General features: G+C 42.2%; 1 long non-coding RNA gene across 3 annotated transcripts in view; it reads right to left on the reverse strand.

Annotated features, from left to right (window-relative positions):
• Positions 1–470: 470 nt before the first annotated feature.
• The window catches only part of LOC141096512 (uncharacterized), a 207,893-nt gene continuing 191,371 nt past the window's right edge, over positions 471–16,992 (reverse strand). For all 3 annotated transcript variants that reach the window (XR_012233701.1, XR_012233702.1, XR_012233700.1), the window contains 2 exons: positions 845–934; positions 471–714 (listed from right to left, as the gene is read on the reverse strand). This is a non-coding gene — a long non-coding RNA (uncharacterized lncRNA). The remainder of the gene's footprint in view (positions 715–844; positions 935–16,992) is intronic.

Raw genomic sequence — 16,992 nt, forward strand, 5'->3', positions numbered from 1 at the left:
ACCTCTCCAGAAGAGACATAGCAAATCGTAACCTTATAATGCTATATCCAGTGGTCAATGAGTCTCCAAAGACATACTGTATACACATTACATGCCAGGACAGTCAGCGGGGCAGAAAACATGCAACATGCCAACTGACTTGTATGACAAATTGCAGATCCTGTCATCAGCTCATCCGGATCTCAGAACTTCCCACAGTGGTGGTGGAATCTTCAGGCTTGATCTCGTTGGTTTCTGTTGCCATAGATATAATTTCCAATAGTTTACAAATGACTCCAGTGCAACCTCTCCACTAACTTGAAACCATGATTAATGTGTTCAATTAATTACCGTTTGTTGTTTCCCTAACTATATTGTGCCCATCAATAATCCTTATTTTACACACTGCGGGAGTCTATTCACTGTTTAAGAGAAAACACTTCGAATGAACAACTTAAGAAATTTCAATAAGTAAAAATCAGAGGCGGAAAAAAGTTGTAAAGTTTTAAGATGATTTTGGAAAGTTCCAAAAATCGACTATTATTAGTTGACCATTGTGGTCTGAATTCCCCAAACAAATAGTAGACATCAAAAAAGCAAGAAGAAATCTTGAAGATGTACTAGACTATCTGGTGGGGTTACGGGGCAGTACTCCATCTACTCTACTGGATTAGGGTAAGCATTGGCTTGTACATCCAGATGAGAAAGCGTCAATCAACTCTCCAAGGATTCATTCTGTAAAAAAAACAAAAAAAAAAAAAAACAATGATGGGTTCAAATAGTTCTTAGAAAATCAAATTAACATCTAATTAATTTGTACTGGACTAACGTAAAGAAACCAATAAAAAAGATATGAATAACATACAAACTTCAAGCAAATGTTGGAATATAATTCAGGACCAACGTTCTGCAAGACCAAGGCAGTAATGTCCGAGATGCCATTCAGCCCATATGTCTGTAAGTAATAATAATAATAATCTTTATTTATATAGCTCCAACATATTCCGCAGCGCTTTACAGTTTAACAGTTTCAAACACAACAGTCATGGGTAACAACGTTAACAATACAATAATTAAATGGAATCTGTCACCCATTTTTGGAGATATCATGTAAAGATATCATTGAATTGTGTGTTACCTAAGTATTCTAGTCGTACTTTTGATCCCCCCTGTCCCTGCACCTTTGATGCATAAATACCTTTTTTATCACTCTTCCAATTTATGGAAATCGCCGTGGTCCGGTCCGATGGGCATAGCTTCGTCTCCCCCCCCCCCTTGGCTTGCTGGACGTAGTTTCTTCTGTGAAATATCACAGATGCCATTGTTTATTCACTCCTGTGCATTGATAAGGCCGTTTGCGCTTGCGCAGTATGCTTTGCCCAACTGTAGGCAAAGCATATAATCGCTACTGTGTATGCGCCGGTATTTTTCCCTGCGTCTATGACCCCGAGGTCTTCACAGTTGCATATGAAGACTTCCAGGTCATAGACGCAGGGGAAAATATCGGGCATGCGCAGTACTGATTATATGCTTTGCCTACAGTTGGGCAAAGCATGCTGCGCAATCGCGAACGGCCTTATCAATGCACAGGAGCGAAAAAACAACGGCATCTGTGATATTTCACAGAAGAAATTACGTCCAGCAAGCCAGAGGGGGGGGAGACTAAGCCATGCCCATCGGACCGGACCACGGCGATTTCCATAAATCGGAAGAGTGATAAAAAAGGTATTTATGCATCAAAGGTGCGGGGACAGGGGGGATCAAAAGTACGACTAGAATACTTAGGTAACACACAATTCAATGATATCTTTACATGATATCTCCAAAAATGGGTGACAGATTCCCTTTAAAGCAAAATAAGATGACCCTGCTCTTGAGAGCTTACAATCTGCAATGAGGTGGGGGAGATACAAAGTACAGGTGTGTATTTACAATGGTGTATTAACAATGATGGTCCAGCCATCTTGAGGGAGTGAGGGATAGATCGAGATAGTGAATGGGCTACACACGCACACTTACACATAAAATGACTTTGATTAGGGATCGTGATAGGCCGCTCTGAAAAAGTGTGTTTTGAGGGAGCGCCTAAAATTATGCAAATTGTGGATAGTCCTAATTTTTTGGGGTAGAGCATTCCAGAGGATTAGCGCAGAGAAATCTTGGAGCTGGAAGTGGGAGGTAAGGATTTGTGCAGAGGTTAGTCGAAAGTCATTTGCAGAGCACAGCGGTCGGTTAAGCCGATAGACAGAAATGAGGGAGGAGATGTAAGGGGGTGCCGCACTGTGGAGAGCTTTGTGGGTGAGAACAAGTACTTTGAATTGGATCCTGTAGTGAATGAGCAGCCAGTGTAACAACTGGCGAAGAGCAGACACGTCTGAATACCAATTAACTAGATGGACGACCTTGGCTACTGCATTAAGGATGAACTGAAGAGGAGAAAGTCGAGTAACGGGGAGGCCAATTAATAGAGCGTTGCAGTAATCCAGGCGGGAGTGGATCAAGGCCACAATGAGGATTTTTGTTGTTTCCATAGTAACATAGTAACATAGTAACATAGTAATTAAGGTTTAAGGGAGACTTTAAGTCCATCTAGTTCAACCCATATCCTATCCTAACTTGCCCTAACATGTTGATCCAGAGGAAGGCAAAAAAAACCCCATGTGGCAACAGTAAGCTTCACATTGGGGAAAAAAATTCCTTCCCGACTCCACATACGGCAATCAGACTAGCTCCCTGGATCAACGCAATATTAAGGAGACTAGTGTATATACCCTGTAATATCATACTTTTCAAGAAAGGCATCCAGTCCCTTCTTAAATTTTAGTAGTGAATCACTCATTACAACATCATATGGCAGAGAGTTCCATAGTCTCACTGCTCTTACAGTAAAGAATCCACGTCTGTGAGTATGCTTAAACCTTCTTTCCTCCAGACGTAGAGGATGCCCCCTTGTCCCTGTCACAGGTCTAAGAGTAAAAAGATCATTAGAAAGGTCTTGGTATTGTCCCCACATATATTTATACATTGTAATAAGATCACCCCTAAGCCTTCGATTCTCCAAACTAAATAACCCCAAGTGTAATAACCTGCCATGGTATTGCAGACCCCCTAGTTCCCTAATAACCTTGGTCGCTCTTCTCTGCACCCGCTCCAGTTCAGCTATGTCTTTCTTATACACCGGAGACCAGAACTGTACACAGTATTCTAAGTGTGGTCGCACTAGTGACTTATATAGAGGTAAAATTATGTTCTCCTCATGAGCATCTATGCCTCTTTTAATGCATCCCATTATTTTATTTGCCTTTGCAGCAGCTGCTTGACTCTGGCCACTAAATGTGAGTTTGTCGTCCACCCATACACCCAGGTCTTTTTCAGTGACTGTTTTGCCCAGTGTTTTACAATTAAGCACATAATTATACAACTTGTTCGTCCTACCCAAGTGCATGACCTTACATTTTTATCCCCATTAAAGCTCATTTGCCATTTATCAGCCCAAGCTTCTAGTTTACATAAATCCTCCTGTAATATAAAATTGTCCTCCTCTGTATTAATTACCCTGCAGAGTTTAGTGTCATCTGCAAATATTGAAATTCTACTCTCTATGCCCCCTACAAGGTCATTAATAAATATGTTAAAAAGAAGCGGGCCCAAAACTGACCCCTGTGGTACCCCACTGCTAACCGTGACCCAGTCCGAATGTGCTCCATTAATAACCACCCTTTGTTTCCTATCCCTGAGCCAGCTCTTAACCCACCTACACATATTTTCCCCTATCCCCATTGTTCTCATTTTATGTATCAACCTTTTGTGTGGCACTGTATCAAAATCTTTTGAAAAGTCCATGTACACCACGTCCACTGCATTCCCTTGGTCCAGTCCGGAACTTACCTCTTCATAAAAGCTTATCAGATTAGTCTGACAGGAACGGTCTCTTGTAAACCCATGTTGATATTGGGTCATAAGGTTATTCTTCTCCAGATACTCCAGTATAGTATCTCTTAGAAAACCCTCCAGGATTTTACCCACAGTTGAGGTTAAACTTACTGGCCTATAATTTCCAAGTTCAGTTTTTGTCCCCTTTTTGAATATTGGCACCACATTTGCTATACGCCAGTCCTGTGGTACAGACCCTGTTATTATGGAATCTTTAAAGATTAAAAATAGTGGTCTATCTATGACTGTGCTTAATTCCTGCAGTACTCGGGGGTGTATCCCATCCGGGCCCGGGGATTTGTCAATTTTAGTGATTTGTAGATGCCGCCGTACTTCCTGCTGGGTTAAGCAGGTGACATTTAATGGAGAATTTTTATCCCTGATCATGTTAGTGAGAAAGGGGCGGATTTTAAAGATGTTCTTTAGGTGTAAGCAGAAAGAGCAGGCAAGAGATTGTATATGTGATGTGAAGGAGAGATTGGTGTCAAACATAATACCCAGACAGCGCGCCTGCTGCCGGGGTGTTATTGTGGTGCCACCCACGGAGAAGGAAATTTTACGCCTCAAGTGATGTCATGGAGGCATAGAAGTGTGGTGAAGACTGAAGAGGGTACCAGAAATGGATGAAGGAAAGAAGCCAGTAGAGGAAGCCAATGAAATTTTCAGAGCCAAATTTGGGCAAATTTGGCAAATCGAATTTTGGCAGTTTCGCTCATCTCTAATGCCTGCCTGATGAATGCCTCCTTTGATAAATACTTGGTTTCCCCATGAAAAAACACCTTTTTGAGAGTTCTGCATTCTGATGTTCCCCTGTTATTTCTCATGGAAACATATGGACACATTGACAGCTGGGTGATACCCCTACTTTCACAGTTTGACAGTGTCATCACAGACCCAATGACGTGAGAATGCATGGGGATGAGGTGTGGTACAACTAAATCCCAATGCATTTATTGATTTCCTTCAGGAATGGCAGAGGAACGGCATAATGAAGATGTTCCACAGTTGCTATGGTGGGAAGCAATTCTATTTCTGAAATACTTGGTTTCAATTTATCCTCACTGCACTGACCAAAAATGCGAAACAGATGAAGACTAGCACCAATGTCTGAACTGGTGCCAGGCACCAAAAGATTGGAGTGAACTAAGTGTGGTGAGACATTTACCCAATTAAGCCTACTGAAAAAAAATGAGTCCCAACTGTCTATCTGATGCCAAGGCTGATATTGAAATTTGGTCTCCATACAGAACTAAATAGGACAGACGATTCTCCGGCCAACACAGCTATTGGCCACACATGGAGATTTACAGAACGCTCGGTCAATGCAAAATAACTTTTGAATTGCCGGTAATCATGCCTTGCTTACGGACTTTGAAAGCTCCACCAGTTCCAAAATGATCCTTCTGCAATGTCGGGATCATAATGAGATATGTTCTCGTCCCCCAAGTGAGAGACAAGCTTTATAGTATACCAGTCCACATATATCACCTACAGAAATGTTATTCAGGAGCTGAAATCACATTGCCTCGAATCCAAATTAAATTAAACATTTTATTTCTGAAGGTTTAGTTTTTTCGAAAATATAATAATAATAATAATAATAATAATAATAATCTAACTACTTTTCCTTCTGAGCATTTTCATATTGATTTTTTTTTCCACTTTATTCACTCGTGTGGCCAAACATTCCTGCCAAAATTCTGCAAAATTCAAGCAAAGTAAAAGACAGCAGCCATTTCATCATTAACAAAAAACAGCTGGGCACTTACCCTTGGTAAATGTAAGAGGACCCCTGCCGGATGAGAACGTGATTCAGAAAGAGTAAGAAAGAAATTACTAAAAGTAAAAAGAAGTAAGCAAATAACAGATGCAAGAATAAAAGCTCTGAGGAATTCGGAGTTCACATAAGAACATTTCCATGGTTTCTTTCTTCTTTTACTTGAGAATATGCACTTGTTAGGATGGAAGGCCCATTAAGAACCTAGAGAGTCAACCACAAGCCTTAGTGAGTCTTAGTCACTGAGGCTCCACTCCCAGGTGGGCTGAACTCTCACGCTGCTAGTGAGGATCTCACCGAGGTCCCCGCATTTCAGCCAGGTTTGGAACGGAGCCTCAGTGACCGGACATAACCTCAATGACATCACCACCGGTCACTGAGGGCCAGTACATCTTGGCACCATCCAGGTTGAAAAATGTTTATCCCCCAGACATGGATTACGGCGTGGGACAGAACGATGGACAGGTATGGTACATTGCTGTTTTTTTTATTTTAGTTTTATTACAGGAGATCAAGGGCTTAGGTGTAAATATGGTTTAATTAAGATTATTAAAGGAGTCTGTGTCATTCTTTCAATTAAAGGACTTTTTTCTGGGTGTCTGTGTTTTCTTACAATGTGACTATGGGATTAGTAATGCATAGGTGTCTTATAGACGCCTCTAGATTTCTAAGCCGTGGGCTTGTTGTTGCCAGACAATACAAAGATGATATCAACCCCACAAATAGGAACCCCAATTGCCAAAGCTACAGGGCAAGTGGGAAGAACCAGGCAAAGTGACAGAATTGGCGCATTTAATAGAAGTGCATTTTCTGGGCCGCTGCGCGCTGCTATTTTTAGGCTAGAGGAGCCAATATCCATGGCCCCTTACCAGCCTGAGAATACCAGCCACCAGCTGCAAGGCTGGTTGTCAAAAATGGGGGGGCCTTACGCCTTTTTTTTTTTAAATTATTTATTTAAATGATTTAAAAAAACAGTGTGGGAACCCCTCTATTCTTGATAACTAGTCTTGCTTAAGCTGACAGCTGAGGGTTGCAGCCCCCAGATGTGAGTTTTGCCTGGCTGATTATCCAAAATACAGGGGAACCCACGTCGTTTTTTTAAATGTATTTATTTACAGGGCAGGAGCAGCTGATGAATACTCCCATCTGCCACTCCTGCTCTCACTGTTATTAGTGGCAGCAGGTGTTGGATGATGGGATCAGTAGTCCCATGAGCTGACACCAGTGACCGGAGATAAACTTTATACCTCCGATCACAACTGAGCAGTCATGCTGTCTTTTGACAGCGTGGGAACTGCAGCTCTCTGACCGTCGACAATGATTTCACCACCGATCAGAAGCTGTGTTTGCCGCGCTGCCATGCACATGACAGCACAACAAAAGCCGGTGTTCGAGCAGCTGAACCCAAACAGTAACACAGACTTTCTGGTGAAGTTCATGTTTGGTGTCCGTACCCGAAGAGTAGGTGTTTGGTACGGACGCCGAACTTTACTGTTCGGGTTTGCCCATTTCTAGTTAGGATGGAAGAACCATGAGAAAACCAAAGACTTAATCACAACAAGATCCGGTGTGTCGTAGTGTATACATTTCTATGGTTTTTATCATCCTTCGTTTGATACCATGGAAGGCCCAGCAGGGAAGAAGAGACTAGCATTGTTAGGATGAACAGTCCATCAGGAGACTAGAAAGTGAACCAAAACAGGTCCTCATGTCTACACTACTTTGGCTTCTATCATTTTATCATTTTAATTTAACATTTCACTTTTGTTTAGATGGAAATCCCATCATGAGCATCAACTACAACAGGTCCCAGGGTGTCCAAGTGTGTAGAATTTCATGTTTTTTTCATCCTTTATTCGATACCATGTACTGTACTTGTTAGGATAGACATCTGTTATGAATGAGTCACCGAGGAGGAAAAACAAAAACAAGCCAAGCCACAGAAAACCAGAGAGGTTGGCAACCAAGCGGACCGCAGAGCCCTGATCCTATCCACACAACCAGCAGTAGCCGAGGAGCGTACCCATGATGATCCTAGGCGCCTCGTCACAGCCGGAGAACTAAATAAGCCTAAAGCAAGAAAAGGGGAAATCTAAACTGCCCCAGAGCAGACCCCAAAGCAATAGACAGCCCCCAAACATGTATTGTCGGTGAGACAAGATGAAAACACAAAAACAGATAGAAAAATAGGCTGAGCAAATGATGGGGCCCACACTAACTAGAAAGGACAGGAAAGGAAAGATGCTGTCTACAATCACGCACAAAACCCTGCCAAAGAATGACCAACACTTTCTGATAACAAAAACCCTGAAGTCGCTAGACTTCAATTCCCTATATCAGCACTCTGGTATATTCTGAAGACAGAGCAAAAAGAGACCAATCTGATCAGGGACTAAAAGCAAACTGGCATAAACAGAGACATAAGAATGGAAATTCAGCACAGCCCCAGCAGGGGCTGGCTGACCACAAAAACTGAGAAAACAAGACCAAATCTCATGTGAAAAAATAGCAGAGCACACTTAGCTTGAGAAGGCAGGAACAGAACTGGAAACCAGAACCTCAGGGCAGGAAAATCACCAGCACAAAATTAGGGAGTCGGCTGTCTTAAATCCAGTCAGAGACTCCTGATGTCCACTCACAGTCCTCCTCCTCAGGTGGCAAGTCTCTGCCATTTAGATCAGCTTCAATACCTACTGTCACCACTAGAGGGAGCCCGGATGGACAACTCAGGACTCCTCTGTCAAAATAGCCAGCTCCACCACCCTCACCAGAAGCCAGAGGTAAACCAGAAAATGAGTTCACAACCGACATCCTAGAAGACCAGAAACTCAATCACAACAGAACCTAATGTGCCATAGCTTCTACGGTTTTCAGCATCCAACGTTGTGTCACCACGTAAGGCCTACAAGAGAAGAAGATACTCAACCACCATTGTTAGGATGGATGGTCCATCAAGAGACTAGAGTGTTAACCGCGAGTAGATAAAGGAATGCAATGTGGATGCATAAGTAGGCAACCCAAAAATCAAGTAATTCAGAAAATTTGATACTGCTTTAGTTTGATGTGGAATTTTGTGCTTTATTATGAAAGCAACGCACGCTTAATCAAATTCATGGGATTTGGATTTCATATGGATTTCCTACAGATCTAGGCACCAAATCAGGACCAATATCGGCATAAAGAAAAAAAACACAGCATGAACATACCACGGGCTTATTAGCTGGTACCGTGAGTTGACCACATTTGTTCTGGATGTTATGGCGGCACTTTAGACATCATTACCTCGGGGAGATAGTAAGAATAAACCCAAGCCAATAACTTAAAGGAAGCCCTTGAAACTAAAAGGAACGATTCAGAAAAATAGCAGGAATTGAATTGATAAATATTTGAAATGTTTGAATTGGTTCCACTAGAGGAGTGTCCCTCTAACTATGGGCCATTCTATCTGTCTTTTATGACACAGAACATCGATTGATATACTGGGACTTGTTCCTTCTTTCTTCCGGGATTACTACCAGAAGCTTTATTGTCACAATTTTGCAAATATCATGCATTTCCTGACTTGTAAACTGATCATACGTTTTGGAATACCCCATGCAGAACTCTTGCAATTGCAGGAAGATTATCCTACCGTGCTCCATCATTTGCCAGGCTCGGCAGGTGGTCCTGACAGCTGTTCCTGGCTCTTTGGTGTTTTTCCTTCATGTAAACAGCAGAAAACTGACCTAATATATTCTGAGAACTCCATCTAAACAACGTAAAGCAGCCAATTAGGGACTGCCTCTGATATATCGTAAAATGCTGCCAAGCGTTTGTGCGACTGTGATTAACGGAGACCTCCGCACCGATGACACCATTCTGGAAAACTACGAGCGCCCCATATGGCACAAGAGACGCCTGAATCTGCTGTCATTTCACTGCTTTGATTGCTCATCTGCTGTAAGGATGTGGCCCGTCCTGTTTTCTTAAAGAGGACCCATTCATTCCCCCAATCTTTAGCAAAAAAAAAAATTATTCCTCTTTAAATAAGAATTCTGGAGCATCTTCTTCTTCAAAAAAAAAAAAAAAAAGTGCATTGTACGGTTCCTCTGTTTTTTTTCCACTCCCCTTACATGGACACACTGTCTACGTGAGCACTGATTGGACAATATCAAAAAGTGCAGGACACACCCTCAAAGGGTGACGCCCACGAGGAGTAATACAGTTCACAAGAGAAGATGATCATGTCTTTTCTACCTTGATTTCATCCTCTTAAAGTCCAGGGTTAGGAATGATGAAAATTTCAAAGGAAAAAAACACTATCGTGCAGAATCCTTTTATGGTATTGTCAAACCAATGGTTTGAAAATCAATCAACCCAATTTTTAAGAGGCTATTCCACAAAGGATATTAATCTATTCACAGGACATGAGATAAAAAATACCATTTCTTTGAGTTTCATTACAATTACTAAAAATTAGATCCCTAATCTTCCACTTCAAATAGAGTGGTGGTCATACCCCTACCACATATTTCCATTCAACGTCTAAGGCCTGTTTCACACATCCGTTTGTGTCCATCAGTCAAAATCCGCCGTTTTGCAAAAAAAAACGGATCCGCCATTTTTCTTGGCGGATCCGTTTTTTTTCCCATTGAGTTGCATTACAGGCGGATCTTGTCGGATGGCCATCCATTGGATCCGTTTTTTTGCGGATCCGCCAAAATTTTGACGTCCGCCGACATGCCCGAACGGACCATGCAACATTTTTTCGGGCGGCTGGATCCGCATTTCTCACTGCGCATGCCCGAAAGACTTTACTCAGCCGCAAATTTAACCCTAAACTCTGTTCTGGCAGCTGAAAAATTCTCTCCCTCGCTCTCTCTCTCTTCCCCCAGGCAGTGGTTCCTTTAAAATTCTTCCTTTGACGGAAACGTTAAAATAATGGTCCGGAGCAAAACGTTGTGGTCAGTACAGAAACGGATCAGCTATCTGCCATTTTAGCGGATTTTGACTGACCAAAAAAACTGATGTGTGAAACAGGCCTAAGGAGCTGATGGACACAGTTGAGTACAGGTTCATAGTGCTATGAAATTCTAGAGAATATTTTGGTGTCGATCATACGTTAGGAAGGCTGTGGGACATTCATGAGTTGGTATGATGAACATGACTGAAGTCCTGAACCTCAACCCCACTAAACTCCTTTGTGATGGACTAGAAAGTCAACTCTTAGCCAGGTCCTATATAACCCAACACCAGCGCTAGCCATGGATGATGCCATGTGGCAAAATTATGAATGTCCAGCATAGCCCATACTTGCCAACATTTCAGAATAATGTGTAAAAAGTTTCCATTATTTTTATGAGAACTTTGCCCATTTATCAGTCGCAACCCTTCAATGTCCTGTGTTTGGAGCTTCATCTGTTGGCGGAACATCTACAGTAGGAACCATGGAACCGAAAAATTTGTAGGAGCGCTAATTTCATGGAAGTTCTAGAAAAGCTCTGCTTGGCCCAAAACATTTGACAACTCTTCCAAGTGTCTGGGACATATCTCCCTTTTTCCGAGAGCATCCTAAACATTTTTGGAGTGATGGATTCCCAGAATTAGTAGAAAAACATCTGCTCAGCATGGTGGGGATGTTATTGCTATGAAGGGAAATATCGTTTTCATACAGTGCCTTGATTGAAATGTATCATAGATGTGAGGCTAGACACCTGTTTATTTTTGGAGAAAATTTGGCGCATTTTATGATACACCATCTAGAGGTCAGATATTTCCCATCATTCACTGATGTTCCATCTAGTGGTCAGATATTGGATGCATTCAATGATGATCGTGCCATCTGGTGGTGACATATTTGGCTACGTTCAATTGCGTGCCGTCAAGTGGTCGGTCAGATATTTTCCTATAATGAGATAGTATTGATAGGTAGATTGCTATAGTGATGGGCCACCTAGTTGTCCGGTATTTTGAAATAGCGATGTGCCACCTAGTGGTCCGGTATTTGGATATAGTGATGTGCCACCTAGTGGTCCGATATTTGGATATAGTGATGTGCCACCTAGTGGTCCGGTATTTGGATATAGCGATGGGCCACCTAGTGGTCCGATATTTGGATATAGTGATGGGCCACCTAGTGGTCCGGTATTTGGATATAGCGATGGGCCACCTAGTGGTCCGATATTTGGATATAGTGATGTGCCACCTAGTGGTCCGGTATTTTGAAATAGCGATGTGCCACCTAGTGATCCGGTATTTGGATATAGCGATGGGCCACCTAGTGGTCCGGTATTTGGATATAGTGATGTGCCACCTAGTGGTCCGGTATTTTGAAATAGTGATGTGCCACCTAGTGGTCCGGTATTTGGATATAGCGATGGGCCACCTAGTGGTCCGGTATTTGGATATAGCGATGGGCCACCTAGTGGTCCGGTATTTGGATATAGCGATGTGCCACCTAGTGGTCCGGTATTTGGATATAGCGATGGGCCACCTAGTGGTCCGGTATTTGGATATAGTGATGGGCCACCTAGTGGTCCGGTATTTTGAAATAGCGATGTGCCACCTAGTGGTCCGGCATTTTGAAATAGCGATGTGCCACCTAGTGGTCCGGTATTTGGATATAGTGATGGGCCACCTAGTGGTCCGGTATTTGATATAGCGATGGGCCACCTAGTGGTCCGGTATTTGGATATAGTGATGTGCCACCTAGTGGTCCGGTATTTTAAAATAGCGATGTGCCACCTAGTGGTCCGGTATTTGGATATAGTGATGGGCCACCTAGTGGTCCGGTATTTGGATATAGCGATGTGCCACCTAGTGGTCCGGTATTTGGATATAGTGATGTGCCACCTAGTGGTCCGGTATTTTGAAATAGCGATGTGCCACCTAGTGGTCCGGTATTTGAATATAGTGATGTGCCACCTAGTGGTCAGATATGTTACTCCATTTATAAATAATTCATACTCATTCATCCTCGTCCATTCTCCAGAGGTATTAGAAGTTACTGAATAGATAGTAAAAGTTGCCACCATGTGAATTTGGGCTATTTGAAAACTCATTTGATTGCTCTCCATAGCTTATTGTTGTCTCAAACAGTAATTAAATCTATAAAACACACGCACATATACTGCAACAACCGGAGTCAAAACATTAACAAAGCCATTGAAGAAGGAAGGCAGAGAATCCCAGAATACTTCAGCTATTCTCATCTCATCTTATTATGGGCCCGTGGTTTAAATACTGATTAATTTGTAAGAGGAGCCGGTGAGTAATCAGCTCTGCGCCATCACATATTTTAAATGACATTTAAATTATAAAGTATAGCAGGGATTATCCCTTCTCCTGCAAATTACCTCTTTATAAAAGTCAAAGTAAACATGATTTGCACAAGAGAGGTATCATTATCTTGGTGTAAAGCTGCTGGGTGACTTTTTTGGGATTACAGCTTGTCTGCTTATCAAGCCTCCCAACATGCCGAAAAGTTCTAAAAAAAAAAAAAAAACCAAAACATTGTAATATATATTTATATGCTGGCCAGCCATAATAATAACACCTAATATTGTGTAGCTCCTCAATGTGCTACCAAAAAAAAAAGATCTGACCCATTGAGGCAGAACACCTTAGACCCTTCAAGGAAGCAACAAATCCTAAAAGTTGTGTAAATCGAGAACTGCAGCCTCTATGGTTTCTAGAGATGAATAAATGGATTGAGATCTGGGGATTTTTGGAAACAAATCAATTTAAAGGGGTCGACCACTTCTCGGGACATGTTTTGTTTTTTTAATTAAATATATGTATTTGGGGATAAAAATCATTTTTGCGATTGGGTTTCATTAAAAATTTTGCATCGTTTTGCTTTTAAGGGCTCTTTCTTTGCCTGCACATTCAACTTTGATGTGGTCTGTGGTCACAATGTCTTAAATGAGGTGAGAGGAGCTCAGAAAAAAAGACAGATAAAAAAGTTCAAAATTGTCCTATTGGATGGTTAAAATGAGCTCGCTGGCGGATATTACATTAACTCATTCAGCAGCAGGCAATAGACATTAGTATTTGGTGGCCATAGAAGGGAAACGGGGAAAACTTTTTAATGTAACCCAAATGCAAAAATTATTTTTAGCCAAACATACATGCACTTAAATAAAAAAAAGAAATTGCCTTCAAAAGTGGACAACCCTCTTTAAACCCTTTGTCAGGAGCCTATCACCATTCCCGATCAATGTCTGCACTGAAAGAGGCCTCTGCCATTAGAGAATACTACTGCGGTGAAAGTGAGTTAGGTGGGTGGTGCATGTCCCATCAATGTGAATCCCAAGGTTTCCCAGAAGAACATTGTCCATCAAACTGGCTTTTCTTCTTCTCAAAGTTCACCCTGATGCCATCTCCTCCCTAAGTAAGCGACGACCATTCAATCAGCCATCTATGTGATGTGAAAGAAAATTTCTATGGATCCATGGTCCAGTTCTGATTCTCACAAGCCCATTTTAGGCATCATCAGTGGTGGACAATGGTCAACTAGCGCTTCCGTTGGTTCAGACTAGATGGGCTAGCCTTCGTTCCTCAGAGGTGACCATAGGTATTTTCGGTTGTCCATTTTGTTTTTTTACTCCCATTCATCTCAGAGCCATAACTTTTTTATTTTTTCATCCATATGGCCGTGTGAGGGCTTGTTTTTAGCAAGACGAGTTTTACTTTTGTACGACACCATTGGTTTTACCATGTCGTGTACTAGAAAACAGGAAAAAAAATTCCAAGTGCGGTGAAATTGCAAAAAAAAAGTGCAATCCCACAGTTGTTTTTTGTTTGGCTTTTTTGCTAGGTTCACTAAATGCTAAATCTGACCCACCATTATAATTCTCCAGATCATTACGAGTTCATAGACACCAAACATGTCTGGGTTCTTTTTTATCTAAGTGGTGAAAAAAAATTCCAAACTTTGTTAAAAAAAAGCGCCATTTTCCGATTCCCCGTAGCGTCTCCATTTTTCGTGATCTCGGGTTGAGTGAGGGCTTATTTTTTGTAAGCCGAGATGACGTTTTTAATGATACCATTTTGGTGAAGATACGTTCTTTTGATCATCTGTTATTGCATTTTAATGCAATATTGTGGCGACCAAAAAACGTAATTCTGGCGTTTTGACTTTTTTTCTCGCTACACTGTTTAGCGATTGGGTTAATCCTTGCTAGAAGCTGCCATAACCCGATCGGCTCTGCTTCATAGAGGTGATACGAATATGCAAATAAAGTCCGTGGAGCCTCATTTAAGAGTCTCAAACACGGGACTAGCCAGATCTTCCTCCAGGGAAGGACCCAGCCAAGGGGTGGCTCCTTTCGGAAACCACCATTACCACCATATTAAGTGGCCCTTTAAGTCAATATCGAGCTCTTTACGAGTTTACAGATACGACAAGGGAAATACCAAGGCCAGGTATCCACAGACAGCTGTTTCGGGGTGTTGCCCCTCATCAGTGTGGAGTAGGATTCTGGCTAGGTGGGAGCAATGCCTAGTAGACCAACATCACAAAACAATCACTGACCTCAGGGAGACCAGTCAAAGAAAACACTGCAGCAGCCAGCAAAGGAACTCAATCAGTGAAATCACTGAAATCCTAGGTGCATTGCTCCCTGGGATAGTAAGATCGCCTCTATGTAGCAGAAGTACTTACTTGCTATGAGCGCCGACAACTGGACGGCGCTCACAGCAAGCCGGCAGTGACAACCATAGAGGTCTCCAGGAGACCTCCGGTTGTCATGGCAACCTATCGGTGACCCGCGATCACATGACGGGGGTCATCGGTGGGCAGATTTCCGGCTAAATGGCCTGAAGCGCATGTTAAATGCCGCTCTCAGAGTTTATCAGCGACATTTAACTGGTTAATAGCTGTGGGTGGATCGCAATTCCACCCGTGGCTGTTCCGGGCACATGTCAGCTGTTCTAAACAGCTGATATGTCCCTGGAAAGATGAGGGTTCACCGCCGGAGCCTACATCAAAGGGAGGGTGTCTGACGTGGGCGTACTATTATGAACAACGTTGGAAGCATTGGGTACAAATTACCTTCTTCATCTGTCCTTCTCTGGATGACTTTTGGTAGGAACTAAGCACCATATCCCAGAAAAATTCCAAAAGACCGGCCATTATTGAGATGCTTTGACCCAGTTGTCACAATCTTGTCCTTGACCAAGGCTGATTAATTGACCCCAATACGGCTGTCCAGCTCCCACAAGTATATATACAAGATATATATATCTGGTTAATGATCTCTGTTACAATGATATTGTTTTCTCCTCAGGCTGGACCATTCATTAAATTTTTATAAGGGCAAACAGAATTTATAGGAATTTGTGTGTTTTCTACATAATTGTCTTGGAACTACAAATCCCATTCCATGAAACAGGTCCGGGTGTAAGAATGAATGATTCTCCTCGAGGGCATGTGCCGTGGTGACTTCTCACTTATATATCATTTGTGTTAACCAGTTGTTCTTACAGCCAGACGCTATGGAGTGTGGCTAATCCCAGTATATACTGTCCAGAGTTACCCTCCTCAGTATATATATACACTGTATACACCTTTATAAGACATGCTGTCACATTTGGTGGTTATTTTACGTTGGTTTTCCCTCCATATAAATAGGCATATAAAGACGTCTGTGTGGCAGGAATGGTGGGTTACCACGTTTGTGAAGAGATAAGTCTTATAGCAACCTAATCTGAGATCAGCATAATGTAGAGACAGAGACCCTAATTCCAGCGATGTATCACTTATTGGGCTGCTTGCTACAGTTTTGATAAAATCAGCAGGAGAATATCATTAGATGACGAGTACACCTACTGACATGCCCCCAGCATTGATTGGCAGCTTTCTGGCTACGCACGGTGAACACAGAAAGCAGCCAATCAGTGGTGTAGGTTGGGGTTATACAGGATTCAGCATACTGATATTTGGTAGATCTGCACCAGATAAAACAGTGATTTTGTCAAAACTACAGTGGAAGGTACAAAGCTTAGCAGTTATATTTTCTATATAGAACAGAGGCACAGGATTAATAGTTACATTTGGTGGCATATCAACATTTTAATTACATGACATAGCTTATCTCAGCCCTCCTTATCTGCAGACATCCTTCCTCTGTTCTGCCCACAGCCCTCTTCAGTGCAGTACCCATGCACTTGGCCTGGAATGTCCAGTCTTCTTTCACTAACACTTCCAGGTCTGGTCTACACGTTGCCTCATCCCCAAATTCTCTTTTGCTGTCTCAGGGTTCCCACAAAGCCACGACTATAATTTCCCAAACTCTCAAGCTCCATCCATTCTGCTGAGCTGT

The sequence above is a fragment of the Dendrobates tinctorius genome, unplaced genomic scaffold (assembly GCF_039654945.1).
Source record: "Dendrobates tinctorius isolate UK_male_01 unplaced genomic scaffold, ASM3965494v1 ptg000009l, whole genome shotgun sequence".
In the NCBI taxonomy this organism is placed as follows: Eukaryota; Metazoa; Chordata; class Amphibia; order Anura; family Dendrobatidae; genus Dendrobates; species Dendrobates tinctorius.